This window comes from Oryctolagus cuniculus, chromosome 6 (genome assembly GCF_051225735.1).
Source record: "Oryctolagus cuniculus isolate XC-2025 breed Fujian yellow rabbit chromosome 6, ASM5122573v1, whole genome shotgun sequence".
NCBI lineage: Eukaryota > Metazoa > Chordata > Mammalia > Lagomorpha > Leporidae > Oryctolagus > Oryctolagus cuniculus.
In genome coordinates, this window is record NC_142872.1 from 65,028,142 (window position 1) to 65,052,500 (window position 24,359).

Genomic DNA, 24,359 nt, shown 5'->3' on the forward strand with positions numbered 1-24,359 from the left:
GAACCTTAAGCGAGTGGAAAACTCAGTGTATCTAAAACTGTTCAAGATGTAGCTGACGTCATACCTGGGAGCCTGGTACCCCTCTCCAGGGACTGGGAAACCAGACATGAAGAGCTCCTCACAGCAATGGCAGAGAGCGCCCTGGTGTCGCTTTCCCAACATCCACTTCCCCATTCCCCAACAACATCCAGGTTTTGTTTGGGGAGAGGCTCCCCGCATCTGAGTTGAACTGATCCTGCCTTCAGCTCCAGGGAGGGGCCTGGTTTTGGCCTAAGCTAAGCTCTATGTTCCACTAACCTGGCACAACGATCGAATCAGACAAGGCCTGCCTCCCGGTCTGCACAGTGCCGGGAGATGCGTGTTCTCGGCTTTGGGGAAAGGAGCTCTGTCTCCCGTGGCAGCTCAGGGAAGGGCTGTTCTTGCTGCTCCTGGGCGGTGCTGGGAGCCGACCGGCCAGTCCCTTTTTGCAGGCTAATTTTGGACCCAGAATGTTGACAGTTGAGCAGAGACTGGCAAACGTGTGTGAAAGCTTCAGTGACCCAGAAACACACAGGAACCTCCCAGAACCTGGCTGGAAGGGCACAAGATTCCAGGCCTAAAACGCCCCACCCAATTCACTTGGTTCAGCCATGATTCTTCCCCAAAAAGCAATATGTGATGTGCAGAAATGAGGATTACAAATCTCACTTTGTTCCTTACTGGTCCCTCAGAGCGCTTTGAATAACACTCTTGGATTAGCCATTTAAAAACAAAATTTTCTGGGGCTAGCATTGTGGCCACCCAAGACACAGGCATCCTGTACGAGTGCCTGTCTGAGTCCAGGCTGTCTTGCTTCCAATCCAGCTCCCTGCTAATGCGCCTGGGAAAGCAGCAGAGAATGCACTAAGGGTTTGGACCCCTGATAGCCATGTGGGAGACCCAGATGGAGTTCCAGACTCCTGACTTTGCAATGCCCAGCTCTGGCTCTTGCAGCCATTTGAAGAGTGAACCAGTGGATGGAAGATCTCTCTCTCTCTCTCTCTCTCTCTCTCTCTCTCTTTTCTTCTCTCTCTGTAATAAGTAAATCTTTTTAAAAAATCTTTTATCATTTATTTATTTTCATTTTATTTGAAAAACATAGGGGGGAGAGAGAGAGAGAGAGAGAGGGAATGTCCATATGCTGATTCACTTCCCAAATGCCCACAAGAGCCAGGAATGGGCCAGGCCAAAACCAGGAGCCTGGAGCTCCATCTGGGTCTCCCACATGGGTGGCAGGGACCCAAGCACTTGAGCTGTCACCTGCTGCTCCCAGGGTGCACCTGAGCAGGAAGCTGGATCACAGAGGAGCTGGGACTTGAACCAGGCACTCTGATATGGATGCAGGCGTCCCAGGTGGCAACCTAACTGTGGAGCCAAATGTCTGTCCCCTGAATTATCCTCTTTTGAACTGATTTGCTCTTCTTCGCACACATTGGAATCTGTCCCCAGGTTAAGTTCTTGGACTCCTAAGCCTTCACAGATGTCTCAGATGAGAATCCACTAGTTCTGCCACAGCCTGGGCCTCCAGGAAAAATATCTTTTGTTGTTAAAGCTCTTGTCCTGCATGTCCCGCAGGCTCTGCCTATTATTTTTTTTTGGTTGTTTTTTTCTCAGACGCTCAGTTTGGCAGATTCTTTTTTTTTAAGATTTATTTTTTATTTATTTGAAAGACAGAGTTACAGAGAGAGGTAGAGACAGAGAGAGAGGTCTTCCATCTGCTGGCTCACTCCCCAGACTGGCACCATGGCCGGAGCTGTGCTGATCCAAAGCCAAGAGCTTCTTCTGGGTCTCCCACGTGGGTGCAGGGGCCCAAGGACCTGGGCCATCTTCCACTGCTTTCCCGGGCCATAGCAGAGAGACGGATTGGAAGTGGAGTAGCCAGGGCTTGAACCGGCGCCCCATGGGATGCCGGCCACTACAGGTGGCGGCTCTACCTGCTACGCCACAGCGCCGGCCCCTGTATATATTCTATGATTCTTGATTCTATGTTCAAGTTTACAGATTCTTTCTACAGCCCACTCCATCATTATGTTGAGCCTATACTTTGAGAGTGTTTAATTTATTCTTTTATTGACATATAATAATTGTAACTATTCAATTCAATATGTTTATACAGTGTGTAATGGTCAAACCAGGGTAATTAGCATTTTTATCTCTTTAAAAATTTATCACTTCTTTGAGTTGGAAACTTTCAAACTCTCTCCTCTTTTTATAAAATATATAATAAGCTATTGTGAAAGAAAAATTTTCTTAAAGATTCATTTCATTTATTTGAGAGGCAGAGTTACAGATAGAGAGGGAGAGACAGAAGGAAAGAGAAAAAATCTTCCATCCACTGGCTCATTCCCAAATGGCTGCAATGGCTGGGGCTGGGTCAGGCCAAAACCAGGAGCCTGGAATTCCATCTGGGTCTCCCACATAGGTGGCAGGAGCCCAAGTGATGGGGCCATCTTCCGCTGCATTGCCAGGCACATTAGCAGGGAGTTGGATTGGAAGTGAAGCAGTTGGGACCCTAAATGGCATTCATATGGGCTGCCAGCATCATAGGCAGGTGCCTATTCTGTTGTGCCCCTTTCTTTTTAAATATTTATTTTAGGGGCCAGCACGTGGAATAGTGGGTAAAACCGCTGCCTGCAGTGGTGGCATCCCATATGGGTGCCAGTTTGAGTCCCAGCTGCTCTTCTTCTGATCCAGCTCTCTGCTATGGCCTGGGAAAGCAGTAGAAGATGGCTCAAATCCTTGGGCCCCTGCACCTGTGTGAGAGCCTGGGAAGAAGCTCCTGGCTCTGGATCGGTACGGCTCTGGCTGTTGCAGCCATCTGGGGAATGAACCATTGGATGGAAGACCTCTTTCTCTCTCTCTCTGCCTTTGACTCTGTAGCTCTGCCTTCCAAGTAAATAAATGAGAGAGTAAAGTTGAGAGTTAAGTTGAGAGAGTAAAACAAAATTTTGACTAGCTTGATAGTGGCCTAATTTATTTTATTTTTTTAAATTATGCTCTCTGGGGCCAGCATCATGGCTTTGCCAGTAAAGCTGCTACCTGCAATACCGGCAACCCATATGGGTACTGGCTTGAGTCCCGACTGCTCTGCTTCCAGCTCCCTGCTGATGGCCTGGGGAAAGCAGCAGAAGATGGCCCATGTGCCTGGGCCCCTGCTCTCCAGGAAGGAGAGATAGATGAAGCCCCTGGCTCCCGGCTTTGACCATCTGGAGAGTAAACCAGCAGATGAAAGATCTCTCTCCCCTCTCTGTGTCTCCCTCTCTCTGTCTTAAGTCTGCCTCTCCAGTAAGTGAATAAATCTTTAATAACAAATAAATAAATAATAAATTGTTAAAAAATTTTTTTTGCTCTCCTAGATAAGAACATTCTAGGGGCCAGCACTGTGACGTAGTGAGTAAAGCCACTGCCTGCAGTGCCAGCATCCCATATGGGCTCCAGTTCAAGTCCTGGCTGCTCCACTTCTGATCCAGCTCTCTGCTGTGGCCTGGGAAAGCAGTAGAAGATGGCCCAGGTCCTTGGGCCCCTGCTCCCGCATGGGAGACCCAGAAGACGCTCCTGGTTCCTGGCTTCGGATGGGTGCAGCTTCTGCTATTGCAGCCAATTGGGGAGTGAACCAGAGGATAGAAGACTCTCTCTCTCTCTTTCTCTCTCTCTCTCTCTCTCTGACTCTCCTTTTCTCTGTAACTCTGACTTTCAAATAAATAAAAATAAATCTTTAAAAAAAGAAAGTTCCAGAAATACAGTTTCTGGCCTTAGGTCATGTTGTATGTTGTGAAGCAGCTTGCTTTAATGGGAGGCGATGTTTGCCTGTATGTGATTTCAGTGATTGCGAGTCTGTTCTTAGAAGGGAATTATTGTCACGTCTTCAAATAGCCATAGGCTGATGACTCTCCTATTTGTCTGCAACCCAACACACTGTACTGAGAGCAGCTTATTTGGAATCTCCAGCTGGGTATCCAGTGGGCATCTCCTATACAGAATGTCCAAGATCAGACTCATCACCATCATCTTACCAATGGCCTGTCTCCTAGCCAGCGATAACGGGCGCAGTGAGTCGTCCCTCTCCTGGCCCCATCACCCAGGCCACTCCCCTCTCCCTTGCCACCCACATCCAGCAAATTCTGCCTCTTAAACTTCCGCTCCATGCACTTCTGTTTCCACGTCCGGAGTTCTCTTCCTTCTGCCTGGAGCTCTTCACGCTCGGCCAGCAGCCTCTGGGCGCCCCGGGGACCCAGGGTGAGCACAGCACTTGCTCATGGAAGCCCTCCCCGCTGCCCCTGCCCCTCCCATACCCCCCACGAAAGCATGCCTCTGTCTCCCTGGGGACCCTGTCACAGCCGTACTTACATGCCTTGCTTACCTGCCAAAGGCGCCTTGTCCTCACTGGTCTCTCCCCTCCCGAGGGCAAGGAACGCAGGCTTCTCTGACACCCAGGACCCTGGCGGGCACACAGCAAGAGCGAGTGACTCATTAGAAGAGTACTTTCCAAAGAGAAGTGTGTTGTTCAACTTGTCTTAAGAAAGTGGGCGAGGGCACTGGACACTGTTCTTGTTGGCCTGAGTAAATACTCAGCCGTCTGCTTGCTGGTCCTGTGGGCTCACAGCATTCCTCTTTAATGTCCTTCATGGCTGGGCACAACTCCAAACTCTGTTAGGAAAACCTTTTCTTTGTTTAAGATGGGAGTTTTGAAGTTCAGGTTCTCCTTAGACGGTGGTTTGTCACAGTTACTTACAGAAGCCTGTAGGTCAGGGCAGCTTTGGTAATCCCTGTGAGGTTTCTCTTCTTCTTCTATAATAGATAACATTGCCTGCAGATCTGTTGTGAAGATTATTAAAGAACTGTCTGGCACACAGTTGGCATTCAGTAAATATCATTATTGTTAGCATTTATATTTTAGGAGTTTCTTTCTTCTTCCTCCCTCCTTCTCTCCCTCCTTTTTTTCCTTCCTTCCTTTTATTTGAAAAGCAGAGAGAGAGAGAGGGAGATAGCCATCCATTGATTCACTCCCCGAATGTCTGCAAGGCCAGGCCCAGGCGGGGCCCAGAGCCAGGAGCTCCATGCAGGCTTCCCACGCGGGTGGCAGGAACGCAATCACTTCCATCTCTGCTCCTCCCGCGGTCTGCATTAGCAGGAAGCAGGAAGCCGGAATCAGGAGCTGGAGCTGGGAGCTGAGCCCAGACTCTCCAACATGGGACATGGCTGTCATACCAGCAACTTTTTTTTTTTTTTCAAGACTTATTTACTTGAAAGGCAGAGTTACAGAGAGGCAGAGGCAGAGATAGAGGTCCTCCATCCGCTGGTTTACTTCCCAGAGGGCTACAACTACCGGAGCTGGGCTGATCCGAAGCCAGGAGCCAGGAACTTCTTTTGGGTCTCCCACATGGGTGCAGGGGCCCAAGCACTTGGGTCATCTTCTACTGCTTTCCCAGGCCATAGCAGAGAGTTGGATCAGAAGTGGAGCAGCTGGGACTCGAACCAGCACCCACGTGGAATGCTGGCATTGCAGGCGGCGGCTTTACCTGCTACACCACAGCAGCAGCCCCTTAACCAGCATCTTAACTACCGGGCTAATTGCCTATCCACTTTTATTTACTTACTTCTTCCTAGGAGTCTGTTTCTGCTCACCCAGCAAGGTTGTCCTGGAGACGCAGAACAAACACGGCTGCTTCCCTTCGTGTGCAAGGAGTGAAGCACCTTGAACACACACCAGGTGCTTTACCCATGTCGGGCATCCAGGGTCGTACACTCCATGCCGAAGCAGGCAGCAAAGTCGGGTATGACTTAGGCGGGCACCTGCACAAAGACATTCGGCCCGCTGGGTAGACCAGATACCGGGCAAAGGTTCGTCCACTCACTCAGCAAACATTTGCTGCCTCTTACTCTGTGCCGGGCACTTCCTCAGGCAGTTCAGTTCCATTCGGTTCCGTGGGGAGGCTGGGGCCAGCGGGACTGCTCACTGCGGGGCAGTGCGAGCGGATGCTGGGAGGTCTGGTGGAGACGGATGTCTCGTTCTTGATTTCTTTTGTGTCTGACTTTGTGCCTGCTGTTCTTCCTCCCCCTTCCACCTGGCTGATGCCCTGCTTAGAGACCCAGTGCCCGGGTCACCTTTCTGGAAGTGTTTCCAGGCTCTCCATCCCCACCCTGTGGGGCTGAGCCTGGTGCTCCTGTTCCCCATTGGGCTTCCAGCATCCAGCACCCATCCACAGCTGTCTACTTAGATGGCCATCTGCCTCCAACACCAGCCATTCTTCAAGCACAAGGAAAACGTTTGACAAAACTATACATAACAGAAACGCCTCTAAGCTTCCCAGCCTTTAGGAATCACCTTTTAAAAAAACCCCAATAGTGTCAGTCGAGGCCCCAGGAAACCACTGATCCCCACTCTCCCCCTGAGGCTCACTCTCCTCCTATCTCGCCTGAGCATGGACACGTGACCTTCTGTTCACCCCCCCCCCAAAGTAAGATACAGACACAAGTACGCATAATTTGAAATAAAATTTCATTGAAGACTTCTGTGTAACAGAAGATACCATTTTAAAAGGATTTGTTTGTGTATTTGAAAGATAGGGCCGGTGTTGTGGTGTAACAGGTTAAGCCACTACCTGCAATGACAACATCCCTTATGGTCACTGGTTTGAGTCCCCGCTGCTCCACTTCCGATCCAGCTCCCTGCTAATGTGCCTGGGGAAAGCAGCGGAGGATGGCCCAAGTGCTTGGGTTCCTGGCTTTGGCCTGGCCCAGCCCTGGCTGTTGTGGCCACTTGGGGAGTGAACCAGCTGATGAAAGACTTCTCTCTGCCTCTCTCTCTCTCTCTCTGTCACTCTGCCTTTCAAATAAATAAATTTAAGAAAGAAAGAGTAAGAGAGAGAAGGGGAAAGACAGAGAGAGATCTTTCACCTGCTGGTTCATTCCCCAAATGTCAACAATGGCCTGGCCCAGCCAGACCAAAGCCAGGAACCAGGAGCTTCATCTGGGTCTCCTATAACAACAGACATTTCAAGATTTGTTTTTAAAATTTGAGAGGCAGAGAGAGAGAGAGCTCTCATTCACTGGTTCACTCCCTAAACACCTGCAACAGCCAGGGTTGCTGAGTCAGGCTGAGGCTGGAAGCCTAGAATTCCATCCAGGTCTCCCACATGGGTGGCAGGGACCCAATCCCTTGAACCAGCACTGCTGCCTCCAAGGTTTTTTTTGTTTTTGTTTTTTTTTTGTTGTTGTTTTGTTTTGTTTTGTTTTTGTTTTTTTGGACAGGCAGAGTGGACAGTGAGAGAGAGAGTCAGAGAGAAAGGTCTTCCTTTGCCATTGGTTCACTCTCCAGTGGCCACCACGGCTGGCGCACTGCTGCCAGCGCACAGCGCTGATCCAAAGCCAGGAGCCAGGTGCTTCTCCTGGTCTCCCGTGGGGTGCAGGGCCCAAGCACTTGGGCCATCCTCCACTGTACTCCCGGGCCACAGCAGAGAGCTGGCCTGGAAGAGGGGCAACCGGGACAGAATCCGGCGCCCCGACCGGGACTAGAACCCGGTGTGCCGGTGCCGCAAGGCGGAGGATTAGCCGGTGTGCCGGCTGCCTCCAAGGTTTTTGCATTAGCAAAAGTTGGAGTCAGAAGCCAGAGGCAGGTGTTGAATCCAGGCACTGTAGTGCTCTGTAATCGATACGGGCATCTTATCCAGCTGCTTGGTGCCTACCGCTCAACACATAGTTTTAAGACCTCTGTTCCAGGCGGTATTCCAGACCTTGGTGATACGACTTGGTCCCATTTCAAGACAGAGTCTACTTTTCAGGAAAGGAATACAATACAATGAACTGATTTCACGGAGTGGTAAGAGCTCTGGCTGCACTAAACCAGGCTGACAAAGCAGAGTAACGGGGTGGGGTGCTTCCTCGGGGTGGGGGGAAGCATCCTTGGCCAGGTTTTCTCTTCAACCAGGGTGTGAGGCTGCTTTGCCAGGAGTAGAGTTTAGAGACAGGATAACTGAAGATTTGTAGGCACCCAGTTAACGTGCTCAGGCTTGGGGCAGAAGGGGAGCGAGTGTGGAGGGGGTGGGTGGGAATTCTCACCCCAGCCGCTCAGACTGGTGTAAGGAAGATGTGGGTGCAACTTGTTAATCCGCATGCAGCTGGGGCGGTCGGGTGGGGGAGCTGTGACTGACAGCTTTCCCTGCTCAGGGACTCGGAGGCAGCCGGCCCCACAGCTGCAGCCAGCTGCTCTCTACCTCCCTGGGGAGTAGTGGGGGTTTCTTCGCAGGTGTCAGGAGGGGGCCTTGCTTAGATGAGGGAGCATCCTTATGTAACCCACAATGCTCTTCCTCCCTCATCCGAGACGGAGGGCAGGGAGAAACGGGCTGGCTTGCTTCCGTTTTCTCTTTATACACAAGTCCCACTCATGGCAAGTTGTTGCCTTTTGGCTTATAAGAAAGATGTCTTGGTTGTTCCTCTGATGTCTCTGAAGACGGCACACCCCACATTTCGCGTGCTCCTCACATGCAAGCCAAGGACCACCTGGGACTGCCTTGCTCCAAATCCGGAGAACTTTGCATACTTTGTGACCCAAACGCCTCCCACCAGGCCCCACCTTATGGCTGTTGGCCTGGGGTTGAGTTTCCAGCACATGAATTGTGAGGACACATTCAAACCATGGCACCCATCATTATTTCAGGAGTCTGACATTGGATTTCTACACATTTGTGAATTTCCCCCAGTGTCCTATCATTGCACTCTAATTGCTACTGTGGTCACAGAATATACTCGTATGACTTCAGTTCTTTTACATTTATTGGGGCCTTTTTTTAAAAAAAAAGTTTTACTTATTTATTTGAGAGGCAGAGTTATAGACAGAGAGGTCTTCCATCCACTGGTTCACTCCCCAAATGGCCACAACTGCTGGAGCTGGGCCAATTCTAAGCCAGGAACCAGGAGCTTCCTCTGAGTCGCCCATGTGGGTGCAGAGGTCCAAGGACTTGGGCCATCCTCAATTGGTTTCCCAGGCCATTAGCTGAAAACTGGATCTGAAGAGGAGCAGCTGGGACATGAACAGGCACCCATATGGGATGCTGGTGCTTCAGGCCACGGTGCTAACCCGCTGCGCCACAGTGCCGGCCCCTAACCTATGCTATTTCCTAAAGAATATGCTACGTGCCCCTGAGAAGAGTGTGTATTCCTCTATTGTTGGTAGGAATACATTGGTAATACATTGGTTGGAATGTTCTACAGAAGCCTGATTACAGAGTTCGAATATTCGATATCCTTGTTGATCTTTGCTTAGCTCTTGTATCCATTCTTAAAAGCTAGGAATTCAGTGCCAGTGTCATGGTGTAGCAGGTAAAGCTGCCTCCTGCAATGCTCATTGCGTCCATTTGGAGAGTGAACCAGTAGGTAGAAGACACCAATCTTTCTCCCTCTCCCTATCCCTCTCTCTCTCTCTGCAACTCTGCCTTTTAAATAAATAAAATAAATCTTCCTTTTTTTAAAATCGATCTCTTGCTCTGTTTCTAAAATAATTTTTAAAATTCTTTTAAATAGGCTGGCGCCACAGCTCACTTGGCTAATCCTCCGCTTGCGGCGCCAGCACCCTGGGTTCTAGTCCCGGTTGGGGCACCGGATTCTGTCCCAGTTGCTCTTCTTCCAGTCCAGCTCTCTGCTGTGGCCCAAGTGCTTGGGCCCTGCACCTGCATGGGAGACCAGGAGAAGCACCTGGCTCCTGGCTTCGGATCAGCACAGCTCCAGCCGTAGCAGCCATTTGGGGGGTGAACCAATGGAAGGAAGACCTTTCGCTCTGTTTCTCTCTTTCTCTCTCTCACTGTCTAACTCTGCCTGTCAAAAAAAATTCTTTTAAATAAATAAAAGTACAAGATTGAGGGAAGAAAGGCCTGCATTAGAAGATGAGACTGGGAAGTTATAGACCTCCTCAGAGTCCCAACAAAAAGAGACACTGACAACTAAATAATAGATGAGGGGCTGGCGCTGTGGCGTAGTGGGTATAGCCACTGCCTGCCATGTTGGAGTCCCATATGGGTGCCAGTTCGAGTCCTGGCTTCTCCACTTCTGATCCAGCTCTCTGCTATGGCCTGGGAAAGCAGTAGAAGATGGCCCAAGTCCTTGGGCCCCTGCACTCATGTGGGAGACCTGGAAGAAGCTCCTGGCTCCTGGCTTCGGATTGGCACAGCTCCTGTCATTGCAGCCAATTAGGGAGTGAGCCAGCAGATGGAAGACCTCTCTCTCTCTCTCTCTCTCTGCCTCTCCTCTCTATATGTAACTCTGACTTTCAAATAAAATAAATAATTATTTAAATAATAGATTAATACATGTTTCTATTTATAGCAAGCTTCCAGATAACAATACAGCAAGGAACGACAAAACAGAATATATTCACCTAAAAAATTAATGCACCTGTTACCTGGCTTCTAACATTACAGAGATACGGAGACATCATGTTGTTGTAGGCAGGCAGATAGGATAAAAATTGATCAGGTTTGTGAGCTGAAAGACCATGCCTTCACCATGCCCCTGTGTGACCTCATGCCCCTACCTGGTCACACCTGTGCGCCCACCTGCCAATCAGGCTAACTGACCACTCCCCTTTGGAAGTGGATTAAAGGCCTGAGACATGGCGGGCCCAGCCCTTTCCAGCCTTCTGACCCTCTTTCCTTTTGCCCCGGACCTGCTTGCTGCCCCTGCGCCTCTAGGGCGCGTGACCTTCAGGTCACCTGCCCCCTGCTTCCTGCCCTGCGTGCTCCTCTGTGTGGCTGGCTCCGGGTACTTGCTAAGAATCCAGATTTCCCTCTCTCTCTTAGATAGGGCCCTCATGCTCCTATGCATTTCTCTCACTGAATAAAAAGCTTAAAACTTATCATGCTGCCTCGTTTACCTGTGCCAGTATTCAGAATTCTTCTCTGAATATTAGGCAAGAACCCCCAGTGCTAATTAATTTTCCAAATTTATTAATAAGTACATGGTAATATAATTGGCACCTCACACTCCAATATTATTGTGACCTCCTACTAGAAGAACAAGCCACTGGGTCTCGCTTTAGACCTGCTACCAAATGTACATGGCCTTGTTGAACTTGCTTTATTTTTATCATTCTATTTGGAGTAGGAACTTGAGCAAAACTGAGTCAGTAGCTCATGGTATGTCCCTATACAATGCTAGGTCTGCCGAAGGACACAGGAGCTGACACAGGGTGAAATGAACTTTGAACGCGATCCTCGCTACAGAAACTTTATCATGATTCAGAGAAGTAAAGCGTTTGGCTTAGGAACTTGGACTTCTTAACATGCCTTCTATGTAAGAACAAATATGAAATTCACCACATCTTTTCTGGCCATTAATTGACTTCATTCCTGTCCTCAGGTACCGTGTCTGGGAAAGTTAGACGAGCAGGGTGGATGCCAGCACTCTGCAAGCCCCGTGAGCTGGTGAAAACGCATGACGCGAAATCAGGACCAAGAATTGCTGGGAAAATTAACAGGATCAGAATAAGAAAGACACACTGATCATATCCACAAGCAGTTAATTTTTATTAGTTATTTGAGAGTCAGAGAGAGAGGCAAATACATTTATAGAGCGAGTTCCCATCTGCTGGTTCATTCCTCAAATGCTCTCCACCCCCACCCCAAGCAATGTGTCAGCGCACTGACAGAAGGGGCTGCTGTGGCTTGGTAAACGTGGAGAAGCGGGTAGGGATCACCCCATGGAGTGAAAGTTCCAGCTGACCCTAGTGCTGGCCATGAAAGCTTTCTCAAAACTTTTAGGTAGTGGGACCAGCACTGTGGCATGGTGGGTGGAGCCGCCGCCTGCTGTGCCAGCATCCCATATGGAAGCCAGTTCAGGTCCCGGCTGCTGCATTTCTGATCCGGCTCCCTGCTATGGCCTGGGAAAGCAGTAGAAGATGGCCCAAGTCCTTGGGCCCCTGCCACCCATGTGGGAGACCAGAAGAAGCTCCTGGCTCCTGGCTTCGGATCAGCCCAGCTCTGGCTGTTGCAGATATTTGGAGAGTGAACCAGTGGATGGAAGACTTCTCTCTTTCTCTGCCTTTCAAATAAATAAATCATTTTTTAAAAAAATGCAAAAGCCATAAAAAAAACCCTCAGCTATTTACTAGTTTATTTATAGCACTCGTATGATTTGTCCCTTCTAGGACCTGAAACTGGCTCCCCTTGTGCAGCATCGCCATCTGCTGTTGGAAGTGACAGGCGCAGCTTCCCACAGCCTGGGCTACCAGCAGGCAGTTAATAAACAAGGTCCCAGCACGAGGGAACCTCAGCACTCCAGGGGGCAGATAAGTGGCACCCGATGCGGGCGGGCCCCAGGGCGCACGCGCAGCAACACCTCGCTGAGCTCGGAGCCGCGTGGGGCCTGAGTTGGGCCTAGGCGTTGTTTCCTCGCGTCTGTGGGAGAAGAACACGCCCGTCAGCCTTTGTCCCGGGGCAGCAGGGTGGAGGGCGGGAGCCGCGCGGGTGGCGCTTCCTCCTCAGGCCGTGTGTGGCCGCTGCCGGGTTGTTTCTTGTTTTGTATTTCCTCTCTGGAAGTTGTGAGCAGATGGTCTTGCAAAGAAATAAACTACACACAAATAGAAAGCTCCCTTCCCCCGCCAAGAAATGGCACACTGCACCCCATACATACCGGGAGCCTCAAAATAGCTGTGGGAAATGAAAGGCTAGTTCTTACAGAGAAAACAACAAAAACAGCTCCACGCATGTGAGGGGCTTCCAAGGCTGACAGGGTCGGTGGCGGGTTAAGTGCCGGAGGCATCCCATGTAGGCGCCAGTTGGAGTCCTGGCTGCTCCACTTCCAATCTTAGTGTATGTGCTATGGAAGCAAGCATTGCTCCACTTCCGATCCAGCTCCCTGCTGATGGCCTGGGAAAGCAGCCAGGATGGCTCAAGTGCTTGGGCCCCTGTGCCCACGTGGGAGACCCAGACCTGGAAGAAGCCCCTGCTCCTGGCTTCAAATCAGCCCAGTTCCAGCCAATGTGGCCATTGGAAGAGTGAACCAGTGGATGGAAGCCCTCTCTCTCTCTCTCTCTCTCTCTCTCTCTCTCAAACTGTGCCTTTCAAAATACATAAATTTTTTTTAAAAAAAGCATGGATTTCAGGGATATTTTTAAACCAAAATAAACTCATCTGTTAGTTCCATTTTTTTTTTCCCATGAGCCTTTTGAAGTCCTGCTGTGGTTTGGAAATTAGTTTGTGTCCTCAAAGGCTCCTGTTAAAGGCTTGCTTCCCACAGCCTTGTGATAATGGTTAATGATTCCCATTAATGGTTAATGGATTAAAGATGGAAACAATCCGAGTACCCCTCTGAAGGTGAGGCCTTTGGGGAGTGATTTGATTGGTTTAGGTTGTTTGGTCATGGGGCGGAGCTCCTGTGATTGGCTTGCAGTGGCTTCACAAGGACAGACTCATGGCTCCCAGTGCCTCTGCTTGCCTGCGACCTTTATGTTGCCAATCACCAAACAATGGGGTTGCTGGATCTTGGGCTGTGAACCTCAGAAACCATGAACCAAAATGAACCTCCTTGGGGCCAGCACTGTCGCATAGCGGGTAAAGCCCCCGCCTGCCGTGCCAGCATCCCATATGGCTACTGGCACTAGCCCCGGCTGCTCCACTTCCGATCCAGCTTTCTGCTATGGCCTGGGAAAGCAACAGAAGATGGCCCAAGTCCGCGGGCCCCTGCACCCATGTGGGAGACCTGGAAGAAGCTCCTGGCTCCTGGCTTCCGATCAGTTCAGCTCTGGGCATTGTGGCCATTTGGGAAGTGAACCAGCTGATGGAAAACCTCTTTCTTTCTGTCTCTACCTCTTTCTGTAACTCTTTCAAATAAAATAAATCTTTTTAAAAAACTGTTGTATCTGAGCGAGTGTAAACAAAGGAGCACCACACATTGATAAAAATTGATGGTCCTTTATTGCCGGTGGTGGAGAGTGGGCGCATGCCCTAAAGAACACTTGACCCTGAAGTCCAAAGCAACAGGGTTTATAAAGGCAAAAACTGCAAAATTGGGAGGGGAATACATGGTTGCTAGGATCAGGGGGAATACAGGTTACTGGGGTCAAGCTGACCTAAAACCTATGCGAAACTAGTATCAATTATAATCTTGGGGCCAGCGCCGCGGCTCACTAAGCTAATCTTCCGCCTTGCGGCACCGGCACACCAGGTTCTAGTCCCAGTCGGGGCGCTGGATTCTGTCCCGGTTGCCCCTCTTCCAGGCCAGCTGTGGCCAGGGAGTGCAGTGGAGGATGGCCCAAGTGCTTGGGCCCTGCACCCCATGGGAGACCAGGAGAAGCACCTGGCTCCTGGCTTCGGATCAGCCTGGTGCGCTGGCAGCAGTGCACTGGCCGTGGTGGCCATTGGAGGGTGAACCAACGGCAAAGGAAGATTTTTCTCTCTGTCTCTCTCTCTCACTGTCCACTCTGCCTGTCAAAAAAAAAAAATTATAATCTTGACAATACCAGTATATTCTTTTTTTTTTTTTTTTTTTTTTTTGACAGGCAGAGTGGACAGTGAGAGAGAGAGAGAGACAGAGAGAAAGGTCTTCCTTTTGCCGTTGATTCACCCTCCAATGGCCGCCGCGGCCGGCGCATTGCGGCCGGCGCACCGCGCTGATCCAAAGCCAGGAGCCAGGTGCTTCTCCTGGTCTCCCATGGGGTGCAGGGCCCAAGCACTTGGGCCATCCTCCACTGCACTCCCTGGCCACAGCAGAGAGCTGGCCTAATACCAGTATATTCTTAACAATTCCAATTATAATCTTGACATTAATCCAGGTATTGGTTTTAATCATATGTAGGACATAGACAAATTGGTTTTTTTTGACAGGCAAAGTGGACAGTGAGAGAGAGAGAGAGAGAGAGACAGAGAGAAAGGTCTTCCTTTGCCGTTGGTTCACCCTCCAATGGCCGCTGTGGCCAGCGCACCGCGCTGATCCAAAGCCAGGAGCCAGGTGCTTCTCCTGGTCTCCCACGTGGGTGCAGGGCCCAAGCACGTGGGCCATCCTCCACTGCACTCCAGGCCACAGCAGAGAGCTGGCCTGGAAGAAGGGCAACCGGGACAGAATCTGGCACTCCAACAGGGACTAGAACCCGGTGTGCCAGCACTGCAGGCGGAGGCTTAGCCTATTGAGCCATGGTGCCAGCCTAGGACATAGACAAATTACATTTTTATCATTAGCACAGGTGCAGCCTATCCACTTCCAAGCTTGAACAATCGTGGTAGGGGGTTTCTATGCTCTGCCAAGTGTGATGTAGTAGACTGCTATTGTTCTACTGTTTTAGATCATAGTTTCAGATCAGAGTCTCATGGTGTGTGTGCGGGGCGGGGGCACCTTCCCAGAATGGAGTCTCAGGTTCTCCAAAATGGAGTCCCTGGTGTCAAGGTGTCACTTCAAAGAGAAGTCAATATTTAAAAAAAAAAAAAAAAGAAATCCGAGATTATTTTACGTACATCATTTTTTCCTGCCACCCAGAGTTACCTTTGCTTTTGTTTTAATCTAAAAAGCAAGCTTTGGGGTCCAGCACTGTGATGCAGTGGGCTAAGCCAACACCTACAACTCTGGCATCCCATATTGGGGCACTGCCGGCTGCTCTGCTTCCCATCCAGCTCCCTGCTGATGTGCCTAGGAAAACAGTGAGTGATGGCACAACTGGTTGGGTCCCTGCCACCCATATGGGAGACCTGGATGGAGTTCCAGGCTCCTAGCTTCAGCCTGACCCAGCCCTGGCTGCTGTAGGCATTTGGGGAGTGAGAGAATGGAAGATCATCTCTCTCTCTCTCTCTCTCTCTCTCTCTCTCCATCCCTCTCTCTCTGTGACTCTAAATTTCCAAAATTAATTAATTAAAAAAAAAAGAGATGGGGGGACCTTGTTGGAGATGATCAGATCTTGGAGGCATCGCTCTCAGAAGGGGTTAATGCTCGTCTCACAGCGAGGGTTAGTACTCTCTGGAGCAAGTCTCCCTGCAGGCGTGGCCCCTCCACATGCTGTGAGGCTCTCACTAGAATGAGCAGGAATTCCTGAACAGAGAGATTTTCCTTTCTTTTTTTCTTTAAGATTTATTCATTTATTTGAAAATCAGAGTTACACAGAGAGAGAGAGGAGAGCAGAGAGAGACAGGAGAGGTCTTCCATCCGCTGGTTCACTCCCCAGTTGGCTGTAACTGCTTGAGCTGGGTCAATCCGAAGCCAGGAGCCAGGAGCTTCCTCTGAGTCTCCACATGGGTGCAGGGGCCCAAGAACTTGGGCCATCCTCAATTGGTTGCCCAGGCCATTAGCAGAAAACTAGATCTGAAGAGGAGCAGCTGGGACATGAATAGGCACCCATATGGGATGCCTGCACCTCAGGCCACAGCGTTAACCCGCTGCGCAACAGCGCCAGCCCCAGAGAGCTAATTTTCTTTCTTTTTTTTTTTTTTCCAGAATTAAATTTTATTTCACATTGATAGAAACTGTGGAAAACATTTACATTTTCCCACATTACGGCACAACATTTCAACGGAATATTTCTTGCCATAAATAAGATTTTGCTGACTTATATAACTGAAACAACAGTTTGTGTTCTTTAAGGTAAAGCAAAATTACTCAGTAAATGATTGTTTAAAATTTTTAAATCCAGACATAAACATATGGCTTCATTATTAATATCCTATATACTCACTAGGCTAATCATCCGCCTTGCGGCGCCAGCACACCGGGTTCTAGTCCCGGTCGGGGCTCCGGATTCTGTCCCGATTGCCCCTCTTCCAGGCCAGCCTCTGCTGTGGCCAGGGAGTGCAGTGGAGGATGGCCCAAGTGCTTGGGCCCTGCACCCCATGGGAGACCAGGAAAAGCACCTGGCTCCTGCCATCGGCCGTGCGGTGCGCCGGCCGCAGCACGCCAGCCGCGGCGGCCATTGGAGGGTGAACCAACGGCAAAGGAAGACCTTTTTCTCTGTCTCTCTCTCTCACTGTCCACTCTGCCTGTCAAAAAAAAAAAATCCTATATAGTCCATTACTAAATTATTTTAATTACCAATTAGCACCCATTTATAAAGATGCATTCTTTTTTTTTATTTTTATTTTTTTGACAGGCAGAGTGGACAGTGAGAGAGAGAGACAGAGAGAAAGGTCTTCCTTTGCCGTTGGTTCACCCCCCAATGGCCGCTGCAGCCAGTGCACCACACTGATCCAAAGGCAGGAGCCAGGTGCTTCTCCTGGTCTCCCATGGGGTGCAGGGCCCAAGCACTTGGGCCATCCTCCCAGGCCATAGTAGAGAGCTGGCCGGAAGAGGGGCAACTGGGACAGAATCTGGCGCACAGACCGGGACTAGAACCCCGTGTGCCGGTGCCACAGGCAGAGGATTAGCCTAGTGAGCTGTGGTGCCGGCCTATAAAGATTCATTCTTAACATTGTTTGGTCAGTTGAAATACAGCAGAAAAATTAACACAGTTCAGAAATATCAAGCATTCATTTTTGCTACATATTAAATTGTGTGGTCAATATACCATAGTATATGGTTCTGATTAATGTTTATTACTCATAAACTTGTTTTCAATATTTTTTTCAGTAATCTGGAAATTTTGACTATTTAAAATCAAATGATTGGTGTTTTTATGTTGGCACAGAAAACTAATCATTAAAAATCATTCGACTAAATGAAAACTTAAAATAAGTTCATTGACAGAAATAAAACAACTTTTTCTAATGGACTGCTCGTTTCCTACAGTAGCTGGTTTAAAACAAATGTACAGAAAACAAACTATGCTACCAGGAGATGAAATAATTTCAGAAATTAGTTTTTAAGATTGTTCTTAACTATTTCAGAAAATACTACAATATGACCTAATTATTCTTTCACTTACATACAGAAAAATAAAAACACAGAATGATTTGTTACCTGGATTGAAGACTGTATTCTAATCACTGACCAGGTCTAAGTTTACACTAATGTACAGTTGTTTGAAATAAGTTATACAGAAAGTTTTATGTAATGGTTGTTTTCTTTTAAAGTGTAAATAGATTTTCAATACCATAGGTCTGTGACTCAGAATTTCAAATTACAGAATTATTGACAGTAGATTCTATGGCAGGAAAGCAGTATTTGGTCTGCTATAAAGGAAAATCAAGAAAGAACACTTTTTTTCTTGAGGGGAGAAAAGAATATTAAACAGAAAGGACATCAGGGAAAAGTCTGGTCCCCAAAATAAAAGGGCCATATTTGAAGAGAACAATATTACTCTTTACTGACACTTAAAAGCATTATTCCTATTACTGGGAATAATGTAATACCTTCTCCTTCTTAGGTATTACAATCATTACATATGAGCGCATATATAAAAATATCAGACAGTGGATGGTGACTTAGGAATAAATCCACAGACTAAGTCACAGCATGCAAAAATCTTATATCTTAACTGCTCATTCATATCTGCATAAATTTTCCTTAAGCATACTGTTAATTTTCAAATCATGTAATAAAAAATCTGACTGAAGTGTTTTATTATTTTACTAAGTTACAGTTAAGAAAAAGAAGCTAGCTGCTTCACCTATATTAATACCAGCATATTGTGGATCACATTTTACAAATACACGTATAGAAACTGAAATATCATATATTTCCTATGAGGAGACATTATTTAGTCAGTGTCATTGGCGTGTAATTGCAAAACATTTTAACACTTGCAAACATTAGAAGTTTCAAGACTGGGCACAGGGAAAAGTTTATGCTCTACGACAATGATGCTGGTGTACTTCTACACAAGGTCTCTTAATGACGTCAATCAATTGGAGGTAGGAGTTTATCAGTGAATCACTTGACATCCATCATTTCCTGCTGACATGAACTGTGCATCCTGCCTTCATAGGTCTTAAAGGTTACATTGGCTGGATTTACCAATGTTTTAGTTTTTCCACAGGAAGAGAAGCAAACATTAGTGGAACTAAAGGGTCACAATCTCCATGGCACTGGAGAAGAGAGATCTCTCTGTTAGCACCAGAAAGGAAGCCAGTGACTGAGTGCAGTGACACCTGCCAGTTTCTGCTGTGTGGTAAGAGCAGTATATAAAGATAAAGCTCCTCCCTGAGAAAATCCTCCCAAAATAATTCTGTCAGAAGGAATGCCATTCTTCACCTCTTGATCTATCAAAGCCTTTACGTTTTCTGCTGCCTGTTTAATTCCAGGTTCATCCTCCTGTGAATCTGGTGAAAGTCCAATAATATCAAACCAAGAAGGCATAGCCATGTTCATATTTAATGTAACGGGCACATGTGGGCAGCTATATCTGATATGTGAACTTCTGATACCTGCAAAAGCTTCTGCCCATCCATGCCCAGTATCTCCCAATCCATGAAGGAAAACTGCCGCGGCGGTGGCCTTGCGGGCGGCGGGCACGATGGCGGGCAGCGGAGCAGACATGGTGTTACCGCACAAACAGGGACTCGGCCGACAGCGCGTTGGAAGCGGAAGGGAGAAAGAGCGCCCGGCCACGGCCCCAGGGCGTGTAGGTCGTGAGTCCCGGCCCGCCCCACCGGGCGCACGCGCGCCAAGCGCAGCGCCTCCTAATTTTCTTTGTAAATTGTCCAGCTTCAGTTATTTCGTTAGGGCAACACAAAATAGATTAGGGCAGTGGTCAAAGATAAAAGAAAGAGCCAGTAAAACTATACTTTTCAAAGTTAGGAGGCCTAGCACATGATGCAAACCCCAAATCCCTTGCGTTAGTTGTATGAATTAGGCAATGGCTAGTGGCAAAAGCTTCCAGACTAAGTTCTAAGAAACAAAGAATTCAGGCCGAGACAAGGAATCACACAGGTAAGCCTGTATTTAGAAGCAATCACTCTTTGTAGCAAAGGAGAAAAAGATTTAATTGAGAACTCCAGGGTCTGGTGTTTTGGCACAGCAGGGTAAGTGGCTGCCTGCGATGCTGGCATCCCATGTGATAGCTGGTTCCAGTCCCAGTGGCTCCACGTCTGATCCAGCTCCCTGATAATGCACCGGGGAAAGCAGCAGCAGACGGCACAAGTGCTCCACATGGGAGACCCGGATGGAGTTCCAGGCTCTTGGCTTTGGTCTGGCCTGGCACTGGCTGTTGCCAAGTAAACCAGCGAATGGAAATCTCTCCTTCTCTGTAACTCTGCCTTTCAAACTAAAAATAAATAAATAAATAACTCCAAACCTCCCTATCCAGAGTTGGAATAAAAAAAAATTTCACACACAAAATCATAGAATCTGAGACCAATTCCTTGAAACTTGGCCTGATGTCTTCTCTACTACAGACCTCTGCAAATAAGTGGTTTGGATATATCTTTTTGAAAAGTGATTAATTAAAAGAAAGATCCAACAGAATAGCTCTAATTAACGATATTACAAGAAAGTGAAGAAAAGGAGAGAAAAATATATGGCAGGTGACAAACTATAGCCAGATTAAAAAACAAAGGTTAGAACAGATAAAATTGGGCCAGCGCCATGGCTCACTAGGCTAATTCTCTGCCTTGCAGCGCCGGCACACCGGGTTCTAGTCCCAGTCGGGGCGCCGGATTCTGTCCCAGTTGCCCCTCTTCCAGGCCAGCTCTCTGCTGTGGCCCGGGAGTGCAGTGGAGGATGGCCCAAGTGCTTGGGCCCTGCACCCCATGGGAGACCAGGAGAAGCACCTGGCTCCTGGCTTCGGATCAGCCCGGTGCGCTGGCAGCAGCACACCGGCCGTGGTGGCCATTGGAGGGTGAACCAATGGCAAAGGAAGACCTTTCTCTCTGTTTCTCTCTCTCACTGTCCACTCTGCCTGTCAAAAAAATTAAAAAATTAAAAAAATAAAAATAAACAGATAAAATTTCCACCCTAACACTTAAAGCTAACAGAAACACCTACAAATAAAGCAGTGCCCACAAGAGCAAAAGAACAAGGAAGAAATACAGCAGTTGGGTTGAGAACTAGCAAACAGGATGAGATAAAACATCATCTCCCCGAACTCAGGAAAGAAGTGGAAAAAAAAAATTCGTGGGCCTGGCGCTGTGGCATAGTAGGTGAAGCCTCTGCCTATAGTGCCAGCATCCCATATAGGTGCCAGTTTAAGTCCCAGCTGCTCCACTTCCTATCCAGCTCCCTGCTGATAACCTGAGAAAGCCGTAGAAGATGGTGCAAGTCCTTGGGTCCCTGCACCTACATGGGAGACCCAGAAGAAACTCCTGGCTCCTGGCTTTGGATCAGTCCAGCTACAACCATTGCAGCCACTTGGGGAGTGAACCAGTGGATGGAAGACCTCTCTCTGTCTCTCCCTCTCCCTGTCTGTAACTCTGCCTCTCAAATAAATAAATAAATAAATAAATCTTAAAAAAAGAAAAAAAAAAAAAAAAGCAAAGGTCTTCCATCTGTTCACTCTGCAAATTCCCGCAACACCTGGGGCTGAGCCAGGCTGAAGCCAGGAGCTAGGAACCTCATTCAGGTCTCCCACAAGGGAGTCATTAGTACTACCTCCCAGGGTGCACATTAGCAAGAAGCTGGGTCAGAAGTGAAGGCGAGACTTGAATTAGCTCTCTGATGTGGAATGCATACCTTAACTGCTCCAAAGTTGTTTTATCGCTAGAAAAATCAATGGGAGGCGGCACTGTGACATGGTGGGCAGCGCCGGTATCCTATATGGGCGCTGGTTTGAGTCTCAGCTGCTCCTCTTCTAGTCCAACTCCCTGCTGATGGCCTGGGAAAGCAGTGCAGGATGGCCCAAGTGCTTTGGCCCCTGCACCTATGTGGGAGACCTAGAAGAAGTTCCTGACTACCGGCTTCGAATTGGTCCAGCTCCAGCCATTGCGGCCATTTGGGGAGGGAACCAGTGGATGGAGGACCTCTCTCTCTGTCTCTCCCTCTCTATATCTATACCTCTGCCTCTCAAATAAATAAATAAATAAATCTTTAAAAAAAAAAAAAAAAGAAAAGAAAAATCAATGAATCACCACCATGTTAACAGTCTAACGGAAGAAAAGCACAAGATTAGCTCTTTAGTCTGGAAAAACATCTGAAAAAATTCAAAACACATTAGTGATTTAAAAAAACTCTCAGTGAATTAGGAACTGAAAGAAATTCCTCAATTTGATAAAGGTCATCTACCAAAAAAAAAAAAAAACAAACAAACAAACAAAAAACAACAACAACAAAAAACCTACAACCACAACCTCATGTAATGGTGAAATAGAGACTAACTTTCCTCTAAGATTAACACCAAGGTAAGAGGCTGGTGTTGCCAAGGCATGTTAAGCCACCACCTGTGACCCTGGTATCCTCTATGGGCACTGGTTCAAATCCCAGCTGCACCACTTCCAATCCAGCTCACTGTTAATGCATCTGGGAAAGCAGCAGAAGAAGGCCCAAGTGCTTGGGCCCCTGCCACTCCTGTGGGAGACCTGGATACAGTTCCAGGCTCCTGGCTTCAGCTTGGCCCAGTCCTGGCTGTTGGGGCCATTTAGGGAGAGAATCAACAGATGGAAGACCTCTCTCTCAGTCTTTCCCTTTCTATCTATAACTCCCTTTCAAATAAATAAGTAAATCTTAAAAAAAGAAAACACCAAAATATTCACAATAGCATGGTCTATCATAATAAAAAATTGGAAACATTCCAAATATCAACAGCAGAAAAGATATACATTACAATGTGTTTACATAATAGGATATCACATAGCAATGAAAATGAAATGAAAATTTTTCAATATTTTTAAAAGATTCTATTTATTTAAAAGGCAGATAGAGGGAAAAGACACAAAGAAAGAGACCATCCACCAGCTGGTTCACATCCCCCGTGGTCACAATGGCCAAGGCTGGAGCCAAAAACTCCATCTGGGTGTCCCACTTGGATGACAGGGGCCCAAGTACTTGATCCATCTTCCATTGCTTTCCCAAGCACATTAGCAGGGAACTGGATAGGAAGAAGAGAAGCCAGAACTCAAGATGGCACTCAGATATGGGATGCTGGTACCACAGGAAGCAGCTTAGCCTGCTGAACCACAACGCCGGCCCCAACCTTTCACAATATAGAATAAGCACACGGTACTTCATTATTCCATCTATACAAGGTTCAAAATTGGCAAACCCAAAAACTGTGTTTAGGAATGCATTCTTGGATACTACAACTATGCCCAAGAGGGGCCAACCCTGTGGCTCAGAGGGCGTCCCATATTGGTGCTGGTTCAAGTCCTGGCTGCTTCACTTCAGATCCAGATCCCTGCTAATGAGCCTGGGACAGCAGTAGAAGATGGCCTAAGTCCTTGGCTGCTGTACCCACGTGGGAGATAAGGAAGAAGCTCCTGGCTCCTGACTTCAGCCGTTGTGGTCATCTGGGGGGTGAACCAGCAGATGTCTTTCTCTGCTCTCCTCTCTCTGTAAATCTTCCTTTCAAGTAGATAAGTAAATCTAAACAAACAACAAACAAACAAACTATGACCAGTAAGGACTGACAGTCACTGGGCTAGAACATGAAGAGAGCTTCCCGCCTGACAAAATTCTTGACCTAAGCAGTGGTGAGGCGAGTATTCACACTATTGGCTCACTGAACATATTGTCTTGTTCACTTTTCTGTGTCATATTTCACAATTAGATCATGTTTAAGGGAAGCCGTAGTTCACAGCAATCTTCCTGAAGAGAAAGAAGACTTGAATCCACATATTAGAATTGGATTCCAGGAGGCTGGTGCTACGGTGCAGCGGGTTAATGCCCTGGCCTGAAGCGCCGGCATCCCATATGGTGCCGATTCTAGTCCCGGCTGCTCCACTTCAGATTCAGCTCTCTGCTGTGGCCTGGGAAGGCAGTGGAAGATGGCCCAAGTCCTTGGGCCCCTACACTCGCATGGGAGACCTGGAGGAAGCTCCTGACTCCTGGCTTTGGATCCACGCAGCTCCGGCCATTGCAGCCAACTGAGGAGTGAACCAGCGGATGAAAGACCTCTCCCTCTGTCTGTAACTCTTTTTTTTTTTTTTTTTTTTTGACAGGCAGAGTGGACAGTGAGAGAGACAGAGAGAAAGGTCTCCCTTGCCGTTGGTTCACCCTCCAATGGCCGCCGCGGCTGGCGTGCTGTGGCCAGCGCACCGCGCAGCCGATGGCAGAAGCCAGGTGCTTCTCCTGGTCTCCCATGGGGTGCAGGGCCCAAGCACCTGGGCCATCCTCCACTGCACTCCCGGGCCACAGCAGAGAGTTGGCCTGGAAGAGGGGCAACTGGGACTAAATCCGGCGCCCCGACTGGGACTAGAACCCGGTGTGCCGGTGCCGCAAGGTGGAGGATTAGCCTAGTGATCTGTGGCGCCAGCCCTGTAACTCTGTATTTCAAATAAATAAAATAAGTCTTTAAAAAAAAGAAATCATAGCATCCATGTATACAGAAATATCCAGTAAGAAGGCCTGGC

General features: G+C 48.2%; 1 long non-coding RNA gene and 1 pseudogene across 2 annotated transcripts in view; both read right to left on the reverse strand.

Moving 5' to 3' along the window:
- Positions 1-24,359, reverse strand: part of LOC138850221 (uncharacterized) — a 105,992-nt gene that overhangs the window by 25,601 nt on the left and 56,032 nt on the right. For both annotated transcript variants that reach the window (XR_016235588.1, XR_011389917.2), the window contains one exon: positions 4,379-4,456. This is a non-coding gene — a long non-coding RNA (uncharacterized LOC138850221). The remainder of the gene's footprint in view (positions 1-4,378; positions 4,457-24,359) is intronic.
- LOC100352747 (acyl-protein thioesterase 1 pseudogene) lies at positions 18,745-19,462 on the reverse strand (annotated as a pseudogene).